Here is an 11,374-nt window from a genome sequence, read left to right on the forward strand (position 1 = left end):
TAGAAATTCTATTTAGAGACCAACGCATTCTATTTTCCAATAAGCTACCATAAGATAGACCCCCCATGTGAACCCTTAAATGTTTTTGTTTTCAAGAAAGGGTTCATTTGTGTAACAGCTCTGGCTGTTCTAGAACTTAATTCTGTAGACCAGGCTGGCCTCCAAGTCACAGATCCACCTGTCTCTGCCTCCCAAGTGCTGGGGTTAAAGGTGTGCGCCACCACCACCCAGCGTTAAATGTCATTTTTTTTTTTTTTTACAGAGCCTATGCTTTTTTTTTTTAAACTAAGGCCTAAATAGCATATCTAGCATATTTCCTGTTTCAACAACAGTCTATTCAGTTTTTCAAGAGATTTGTGGGCTGGGAATTGGAATCATTTGGCAACAGCACAGAATTTACATGAGACTTGATAGTTACTTAAATAGTCCACTTAGATCTCACTATGATAACTTGGTTGGTAACAGTGCACATAACAAGCTTGTGGGTGTGTTCCATGCATCCAGTGGAAGACAGCAGAAGGATTGCCAATCCTAACCTCCATTGCTAGGCCTGAAGGTAGGTTCCTAGCTTTGGGAGGTGTTATTTTCTAGCCCCAGCTTATCAAGCATTTCTTCCTAATGACTCAATTGCTGCAGAATCTGGCCTCGTTTCTGCTGGTGAGGCGGGAAAAACGTGCATAGCATAAGAGTAACTGAAATACAGCCGTTGCATTAGCTCCGGATTCCGATTTTCTGCTGCCTGAGATGGGTGGTTTTGCAATTCAGTCTGTTGATGCAAAACAACTTCTACTTCAAAGGTCTTAAGACAATTTATTCTGGAGCCAAATATGAGTGATTGTATCTCGGAAATACAGATTTAGATTACCCCCAATTCCATGTATTTATGAGGTTTTTTATTGTAACAATAAAAGTTGTAAATCAAGGTGCCTTTCAAATACTATGAAAATGAAAATCAGAGAAATCTCAATTGTGAGCCTCATGCATCCATTGTCTTGGTTGGTTAGAGTAGGGTTTTGTTAGGTTAATAGATCCCAAAGGTATTTTTAAAAAAAATCTGTTAGTCACGGGATGTTAGACCTGAAACAGGTGGGTGAGGAATGGCCATCTACAAGATAGATAAGAAAGTTATAATGCCCCTACCTGCACCATGCTAACGCTTCCACACGCTGAAATTCTAATTCGCCCACCAACTTTGGGCTCAGCTGGCTTTCTCGGGATTCTTGGTCACACCTCTACAGCTCCATTTTTATTTCTTATTTTTATTTTTTTTTTGAGACTTTTTTTTTTATGTTATAGTTCCAGCTATCCTGGAATTCACTCTGTAGAGAAGACTGACCTTTGACAGAGATCCGCCTGCCTCTGTCTCCTGAGTGCTGGGATTAAAGGCCACTATGTGCCACTATGGCCTTGCAGCCCCATTTTTTTTTTTTTTTTAGGAAAAGTACCTTGAGCATCAGTCAATGAGGTGTAAGTGCCCATCACATCCAGCACTACAGAGGCATAAAAAATACAGTACAGAGTCCATTCTTGAACTGTTTTCATTTTTCTGGGCAGTGGTGGATGGTGCACACCTTTAATCCCAGCTATCAGGAGGCAGAGGCAGGCGGATCTCTGTTTGAGGCCAGCCTGGATGACACAGTGAGTCCCAGGACAGCTAGGGCTACACAGAGACAGCAACAGAAAAAAATACCAGTTTTCATTTAATTGAAAAAGAAAATTCAAGTGATACCTAGAAAGATAGATAACTCAGTGCTAGAAGAAAGTTCAACTAGAGCAAAGTGATTGATCATCATCAACTGGAGTTTAGCTGCAAGAGTTCTTAAGAAACCACTCAGAGGAGACTGACAGAGAGGAGGTGAATGGGCTGTCCAGAGTTATATAGGGATGTCTCCTGACAGATCGGCTCATGAGGATGTGGAAGCTAACTTCTGTGACCTGCTGACTGTAAGCTCGAAGTCTGAGAAAGCCAGTGCTATAATTCCAATCCAAAGCCAAGCTGGAAAACCCGTGATGTGAGTCCCTTGCAGTCTGAGAACAGGGAATGCCAATGACCTGGACCAGAGAGGATGGCTGTGTACTGATTCAGAGTTTCAGATGCTAATGCCTTCCATTCCTCCTTCCCTCACCTCCCCGAGCATCTTTAGAGATGGGAAAGTGTTTGGCCAGCTCTCTAGGCTTTTCTGTAGCCTAATAAAGTTGACACAAAGTCAGCACCCACTCATTACTGCGGGAATATAGATGCGTAATAAGTTGGGCTCAGAGCATTAAGTTCTAACAAGGAAGTAATGTCTGCCACCTGCTATGTATGAACTACATATGAACTTTAAAGTTTACAGCACAGGTTAGTGGGATGCTGATGCCTCTGAGCCAGCCTGCTCCAGACTCTGGGATGTACTAGTGCCACTTAGATAAGTTTATGTTTAAATTGTCTCCAATTTTTGACCGAATTCTTTCATTTAAGAGAACTAAGGAGAAATCTTTTATCTCTTTACAATGACATTATTCCAAATATGAATTCATGGTAGAAAAAGCAGAGGAGCAAAGTCCTATAAAGGGATATCAACTGACAAGGAGCACAGGGAACTTGCCGGGTTTTATAAATACTCTGTACTCAGGCAGTAGTCATGGAGACATGCACAGGAAAAAAAAAGTCAAACCCTAAAGCCAAACAGTTAATATTTGTGCTTATTCTTTGAAGCTAGGCCTCAATTAAGAAGAAAAGTATCTTCTCATGCATTTTTCTTTCATGCATTATAATTCATTGATCAAAGATGGGGTCAAATTTCATTACTAGTATACGGAAGAGTAGAGATTAAAACACAAGTCTTCTGGCTCTAAAATCTTGCCACACAATCCAATCCAAATAGCTTTCAGAAAATGTTGAGTACAATCTAAAGCCTTTCAAAGAAGAGGAGGAAACAGTTGTGTTTCACAAGAATTAAGCTCTGTGTGCTCAAGAGGAAATGGGAAAGTCAAGACAGAAGGAAGGGCGAACTTCACTATCACTAGTTCGAGGAAAAGGCAAGTTGGCAAGCTTTGACCTTCGGTCTTAGTTGGGACGGATTATAGCACAAGAAGAGAAAGGGCCAGACAATGTGGCCAGATGGCTGTCCCCGGGCCATATACTTGGGCTACTGTGAAGTATATAGGAATCTTGACAAGGTATATACAACATCAGCTGAAGGTCAGTTATTCCTGGGCTTGGTGACATTTCCTTGTTATTAGGAAGGTGTGTGTGTGTGTGTGTGTGTGTGTGTGTGTGTGTGTGTATGTGTGTGTGTGTATAACAGCAGAGCACTTCTGGGAATAATAACATTTGAGGGAATCAGGCTATATTTAGGTGAATCTAATTGTTTCAGGGGAAGGGTTCCTACATTCTTAGCACATGTCCACCTGCTCATAAGAGATACCCTGAAGAGTAGTTCACTTGGCAGCCTGAGTTTGACACAGGCCAGAATAAAATCACCGTAGAAGAGAGGGCCTGAGAGCACATGATCCCACCCAATCCCATTCATTGAGCAATCTTGTTAGCTCAAATATAGGAGACTGGAAGAAAAAAACCTATAATTTGTGTTCTGGTTGCAGGGGAAAACTGACTGCCTTTGAAAAGAAGACTCTTGAGAGACTAGCTGCCTTGCTTATTGGCTCATTCTCAACTCAAAGATTTGCATATTCAATTGAGATCCAATTAAAGGTTAAACATACTCTTTCAATAGCATTTATCAATCGAAAGCTATGGCGAGGGGCTTGTAATTTGATTCTTTTGTTCTTAAATATGAACTTTGTAGATGATAATATCATGTCTTAATGTCCATAAAATTGGATACATCTGTGTATGGGGCTTTTTTTTTTTTTTTTTTTTTTTTAAAAAACTGTCTGGAATCCTCTACAATGTAGCTGTTGTCTTTCCCCCAAGACTTAATCTACTTTTTTTATGCCCAGCTGCCAGGAGGACTAGTGTAAAGAAAACTTGAGGTTAATAATGTGAGGGTATCAGACCCAGTATGGTGGTGCCCACCTGTAATTACAGCCCCAGAGAAATGGAGGCAGGAGGATCTGAAATACACAGTGAGTTTGGAGCGAGCCTGATACATAAAGCCCTGTCATGAACAAAAATAAAATATGAGGGTAATATTGGAAGTCCTGAAGCAGAATGTATTTGGCAGGCTTGATTCTTCACATCTTCTGACTGTGTTATAGACTATTTCCTGTGAGTTAGCTGTGTTGTTCCCGCCCCCACCCCAGTTCTGTTGGCAGGCCATGGTTCTTTGTGGCTTTTGCGGAAGAGCTACGTCTGAACAGCAGAGGGCAGTATAAACAAACGCTTAGATGAATAGTCGCTCAGCCTTGGACCTAGAACCACAGGGCTTTGGCTCTGGTGCAATCAATGTCATCACCTCCTACCTCTAACCAACTTGTCCGCCCTCCACCCACAGGTATGTCTGTGTCACTTCTCCTACTTGTAGGAGACCAGAGTGGTTAGTTAGAGTGCTTTGTTTTGCACATAAGTAACTGAGGTTCTAAAATAAGCGACTCCCTTAAAGGATGTATCACAGTTCAGATAAGATGGTAGATCTGAGGTGGGCTCTGGATTTAGGCAACAACAGTTCACTGAGAGTAATTCAACTCTGAGTACAGTGTAAATAGCAGAAACCATAGGAGAAGATGAAGGACAGAGCTCACAAAAGAGAAATAGCAATAGCAAGGATTATACAAACTGGTGACATTTCCCCTTTAGTATGCCTTCTCTAGATTTAACTTAAGCAAAAGCCCTTTTTAAAAGAGGGGCAAGCTGGTGGTGTAGCTCAATGATAGAGTGTCTAGAATGCACAGCCCCAGGTTTGAAACCTCGAGCCTCCCCAAAAAGTTGTAGCAAATTAATCAAAACTAAAATATGACTTGTCATTTCATTGAATGTATTATTTTTCTTGCATCTAGAAAATTAAATGATGATATAAGAATAATTCTTTGCCTTGCCCAGACTCAACTTTCCCAAAGTCCTGTCCTTTAGAAATGACTGACCACTTTAAATTCTTTTTTAAAAAGATGATTTGGTTTTAGGGAAGAGTTTATTTTTCTTTGTGGCTTTGGAATCTCACCTGGAACTTGCTCTGGCCTTGAACTCAGAGATCTCCTTGCAAAAGTGTGTGCACCACTGCCTGGCTTATCATATTATTATTACTATTAGTATAATGTGTGTGTGTGTAGTATGAAAGGCTGCTTGTTGGTTCCTGTCTGCCCAGCTAACTTAGACCTGAAATAATCACACAGAAACTGTATTATTTAAATCACTGCTTGGCCCATTAGCTCTAGCTTCTCATTGGCTAACTCTTACATATTAATTTAACCCATCTCCATTAATCTGTGTATTGCCATGTGGTAGTGGCTTACTGGCTAAGTTTTGGCATGTCTGACTCTGGCGGCGGCTCCATGGCATCTCTCCATGCCACCTTCCTTCTCCCAGAATTCAGTTTTCCCCACCTACCTCTCTTCTACCCTATCAGACCAAACTAGTTTTTCTTTATTAATTAATCAACCATATTCACAGCATACAGAGGGGAATCCCACATTGTGTGTGTGTGTGTGTGTGTATGTGTGTGTGTACACGTGTGCCCTGGCAGACTTGTGGAGGTCAGAGGACAACTTTGTAGAGCTGGTTCTCTTCCTCTACCTTTTTGTGGTTTCTGGGCTTGAACTCAGGTTATTGGCCTTGTGCAACAAGTGCTTTTTCCTTCTGACCCATAATGTTGGCTCCCCTTTAAATTCTTTTAGCTTTTTATTTTAGTATTATTATAGTTTGGTTCTTCAATGCCCCCCAAAGGCCAAGCACTGAAGCCTTGATCATCAGCTTTTGGTGCTATTGGGAGGCAGTGAAACCTTTAGGAGGTAGGGCCTAGGGGAAGGAAGTTACATCATTGGCAACATGCCCTCGAATGGGATATTGTCTTATTTATATAATTATTTGTATTTATGACATAGCTCCAAAGGAAAAATGGGAAGGTATATGTAGTGAGGCTCGTGCTCTGGTGAACTTTACTGCAGAACTTTGAGGTGCTTGAGCAACAATGTACGTTCCCTACCACTAATGATTTCAAATTAGTGCCCTTTCCTGCTCCGTTCTCTGCTTCGTTCTTCTGAGTTCTGATATGATCTGCTGGCATTCTTACAAGAAACCCTGGTTCTCCTGTGGCAGAGCAGGTAGAATTGGAGGTGTTGACTGCTTGGGCTAAGGAGGAGGGTTTAACCCTTCTGTGTGCATCTCAAACATTTTCCCAAACATTCTCCTTTTCAGCCCCAAGCCTCATCCCTGCATTCCAGGACAGGTGGCATCCCAGGACTAACCTGTCTCAGGAAATTGTGCTCTGCTTAGCAGGGGTATCTCCCAGGGTTGGCTCTGGGGTTTAAGAGACTTAAAATATATGGATTTTGTGATGGTTACCTTTCTTTGTCAATGTGATTGCACTTTGGAATTACCTAGGAGGCACACCTTCACCAGAAGGGACATTCCCAGACCTGCCCTGAATCTGGCAGCCCGATTCCACCACTGTTTTCTTCCTTCAGTTCCTCGTGGGCCCCCTCAAGACAGTCCCTTTCCAACTTTATGGCCTTTTCACAACCCCCTTTTCTTTGAAAATAAAAATAACCAAATAACCCACAGAGTACAATTAGTGCCGTCCGCATGCACACAGATTCGAGCCCATCCACTGGTGCGACTTACCAGCAGCCCAAACACACAGTGAAAAATGACTCCTCCTCCGCCAGCAGCTATTACTGGCCAATGGCTTCTCAGCTAGCGGGGAGGCCTTGTCTTTACCCCAACCACGGAGTTTTGATGGCCTTGATCTTATGTGGGTAACCACAGCTAACGTGAGCTCATGACTACAACGGCCATCTCTTGTACAGAAGACAACATTTCAAGGCACTCACACCCCCTCTTCAGTTCTCACATTCTTTCGGCCCTTTCTTCTTCATTGGTCCCTGAACCTTGGGTGTAGACGTGATAGAGACGTCTCATTGGGAGTCGAACACTCACAATCATTTATTTTTCACATTTTGACCAGTTATAAATCTCTGCGTTAACTGCTACAAGCTACGACAAAGGAACAAACAGCAAAACCCGTGCAGGCTGGTTTTGTGTGTCAACTTGACACAAGGTAGAGTCATCAGAGAGGAAGGAGCCTCAGTTGAGGAAATGTCTCCATGAGATCCAGCTGTAAGGCATTTCCTCAATTAGCAATCAATGAGAGAGGGCCCAGCCTATTGTGGGTGGTGCCGTAGTAGCTGGGCTGGTGGGCCTCGGTTCTATTAGAAAGGAGGCTGAGCAAGCCAGGGAAAGTAAGCCAGTGAGCAGCAACCCTCCGTCACTTCTGCATCAGCTCTTGCCTCCAGGATCTCTCTTGTCCTGTTTGAGCTCCTGTCTTGACTACCTTCAGTGATGAACAGCAATGATGAAGTAACCCTTTCCTCCCCAGCTTGCCTTTTGGTCGTGGTGTTTTGTCATAGCAATAGAAATGCTAAGACAAAACCCCAAACCTTCTCTGACCAAGGTTATGAGTAGCCCAGGTCTGTGAGTAGAAAAAACACATATTTAGAAAGACATTTGATATCATTACCATTTAGCAAAGCAACAATCGTAGACTCCCCACACCTAGGGCCTATGGTCTCCCCAGCCGTGAGGTTTTGACCAGGTTACAGTACTGGGGATGAATTCTTTCCTGGAGAGCAGGCCTCCAGAAAGTGGTTGGTTACTCTGTAACTAATGCCACAATTGCACCAGTGTCCATAGCTTTCCTCAGCAAGTCAGGGCTGTAGCCTGCAGGGTCTAGTGCTGAGGAAGACCACCCACATCTTCTCTCCCAAGCTGCTTGCATAGCACCTTCTGAAACTCTGAAAGCTAGCCAAGGAGGGAGCTTCCTGGTCAGTTCCACTTTGGTTTCTCTATGTCCTGCAACCAAATGTGTGGTTTCTTTGGTAATAGCGTCATACGATCTATGTATATGCCCTACATCCCTTCAGATGGGTTCTGGGGAATCGAATCCAAATCTTCATGCTTTTTGCAAGCATTTTACAAACTCAGTTTTCTTGCCTATGAAATTTTAATTTTGGTTATTTATAGTACCTTTCATTTCTAAAAGCTTTATTTAATTCTTTTAAAAATAGCTTCTTGTTTATATGACTTATTTGGTAAGACATTATTCTCAGACTTGCCTTTAACTCTCTAGACTGAGTTTTCTTTTTCTTTATTTCTTGGAAAAGATTTATTATATCTGTTTTAAGGTCTTTTACTGGTAAGTCTGACTTCCTTCATGACTATTTTTATCAACTATCTTTTTTCTCTAACATGGACTTACTTGTTTAGTTGTGTGTAAGTCATTTAAAAAATACTGAACAATTAATACAATGCAACACAGTGACCCTGAAAATCACATTTTCTTTTTCCTTATTGTTACTAATTTAATGCTCTTCATTCATTCAAGCATTGTGTGGCCACTAATGCTTCTGTTAGGTTGTCTTAGTGCCCAGCTATAAGAGAAAATTTTTTTGGATAGTTTAAACCAAATGTTTCTCTACTTTCTGATGCTGGATTCTATATAAGAACTGGGGTACACTCTCAATGAACTGGCCAGCGGCTTAAAATTCCTTTTCTTTTCAATTCTTGCTTGCCCAGTATCTTATTGTTAGCCAGAGTTGAGAAGATACACCTTTCCCAGGCATACTTATGGGCTTGGTTTTGAAGCTTTTATTTTTTGGTTTTTCAAGACACAGTTGTTCTATGCAGCTCTGACTGTTCTGGCGCTCACTCTATAGACCAGGCTGGCCTTGAACTCACAGAGATCCACCTGCCTTTGCCTCCCTGAGTGCTGGAATTAAAAGCATAAGCTACCACTGCCTGGCAATTTTGAGTCTTTAAGATTCCTAAGAAAATAGTGGAAGAATTTTTCAATGTCCATTATAGATATATCGTTCTTTAGCTTTTTCTTTTGAGTATTTTGACCAGCTTCTTATTTATTTCAATGTGTATTGATGCTATAGGTCACTATAATGTTACACCATTGCCTGTTTTTTGATAAACACGTTAAAGATACAGTTTCCCAAGGAGTGAAGTCTGAGTCAGGTCAAATAAAGACAACTCTTGAGAATATAGAGTTTCCAGACAAATGTCAGACGGTAATGTAAGGATTACAGATGGTATCTTTTAAAAACCTTCCAAACCTCCTGTCTCTAGAGGCCTTAATGGGTTAATTAGAGACTAGGGGTAGTTCTTTTCACAGGTATGGTTTTGAGGTTGCTAGTTTGACTCTTCCATTCTACTGGTTTGGTAGCACCCTTGGGACTTTGTGCATGCTAAGCAAATTCTCTACCTCTGAGCAATATTCCCAGATCAAGGTTACCAGCAGGCGTGTGTGTGTGTGTGTGTGTGTGTGTGTGTGTGTGTGTGTGTGTGTGCAGTTGTGTGTTGAGGCTAGAAATCCATGTTGGGTGTCTTCTTTGATTGGTCTCCAACTTGTTTTTTTGAGGCAGGGCTGGTGGGGTCCAGCCTCAACGGAATTCACACATTCCAGGGTAGGGGCGTCTGAGTTAGAAATATTCGATACGAGAAAAGGAACAGAGATGCAGAATAGATCTGGGAGGGCAATCCAGTGAATACTGAATCTGCCTGCCTTTATTTTCCACATGCTTATGTACCCCAACCCAAAAAGGGGGGAAGAAGGCAAGACTGCTCTAACATGATACAAAGAATAAACAGAGCAATTACTTGCTTTAATACCTGAAGCATCAAGCAACTATATCCAGAGTTAAGTATTCTGTTGTTTAGGCAGGACATGCAGTGACCACACCTTAGACCAAGTATCCTGTAGGCGGCAACTCTCTGGGTCAACCTCCTGTCATATCCTTGGGGGAGCAGGAATAGGCTTGAATTCTCGGACCTTTGGTCAAGGTGGGATGGACCCACTTCTGTGGGCTCCCACACAGGGTCTCACTGAACTTACAGCTAGTCAACTGTCTAGATTGGCTGGGCCAGCAGGTGTCAGGATCCTCTAGGTTACAGCTACATGCTGCCATTCCCAGCTTTTTTTTTTTTTTCTCGAGACAGGGTTTCTCTGTGGTTTTGGAGCCTGTCCTGGAACTAGCTCTGTAGACCAGGCTGGTCTCGAACTCACAGAGATCCGCCTGCCTCTGCCTCCCGAGTGCTGGGAATAAAGGCGTGAGCCACCATCGCCCGGCTCATTCCCAGCTTTTATACAGATGCTGGGAACCTGAATTCATGGCCTCATTCTTTTATGGCAAACACTTTTCTGACTGAGCCATCTCTTTAGCAATATATCCTACCATTTCTTTTATTCATGCAAGGTCTCATATAGCCCAGGCTAGTCTTGAGTGTGCTATGAAGTCAAGCATAACCTTGACCTTCTGTTCCTCCTGAAAGCTGAGATTATAGGCATGGACTTCTCTATCTGGTTTATGAGGCTACTGCCAAGCTGGGCAGCAGAGAGTAAGAACAGGGCAAGTAAGAACGCACACAGTTTATTTTCCTTACCTAGTTTTAAAGGCTTTTGGTTACCATCCTTTCAATGGTTGCAAATGTCTGGAAAGTTGATTTTAGCAGTCTCTGTGACACTCTTGTTTTGTGGAGCAGGTTTTTAGAGGCACTCACTGCCCGGATGTAGATTCTTCCCGCTTGCTGGCTTCTCACTGCGCTCTCAGGCGGTAGGGGCACGAGCACATGGATGTTGACGATCTTGAAAATGGTTGAATTAATGTCTTAGCTTTTTCATTTTTCCCATCTAAAATGCTAGCTACAACATAGCATATAGAAAAGTTACCTTAGAGACATGCTTCAAGGCCTGTGAACATGTGTCTTTTTTTATTACAGGACACATCTTGTGGCTGATCCAGCGACTTTGATTTCTAAGGAGGGACATAGCTGGTGTAAGGCAACCCACTCAGATACCAATTGCTTAAACAATTTAAAGGGCACAAGCATTGTTTTTCTCTTGACGATCCCCTTAGACATAAACAAGACAGAATCACACAGGCGTTTTATATTTATTGGTGGGTAAACTCAGGCATCGAATTTCATGGTTTAGACCAAAATCATATAACCAATGCTTATCTAAGAAATGTGATTGTTTGAGGCTCGCAGAGTGTACCCAAAAGGGATGTAATGAGTGGTTATGTGGGAGCCAGAGCTGCCTTACACCCTTCTAAGAATATGGGAGATGAATCCCAGAGGCTTCAGTTTCTGCAACTCAAAAAAAAAAAAAATCTCCTAATGTATTCTGTTCTTTGTAACATTCAACAGATTCTCGAGGGAGAAAACCGTTCCACTACGGAGCCGAAGTCCACCACACTGTCAGCCCAACAAACCAAG

This window comes from Alexandromys fortis, unplaced genomic scaffold (genome assembly GCF_014885135.2).
Source record: "Alexandromys fortis isolate MF-2015 unplaced genomic scaffold, M_Fortis_MF-2015_v1.1 scaffold_106, whole genome shotgun sequence".
Classification (NCBI taxonomy): Eukaryota; Metazoa; Chordata; class Mammalia; order Rodentia; family Cricetidae; genus Alexandromys; species Alexandromys fortis.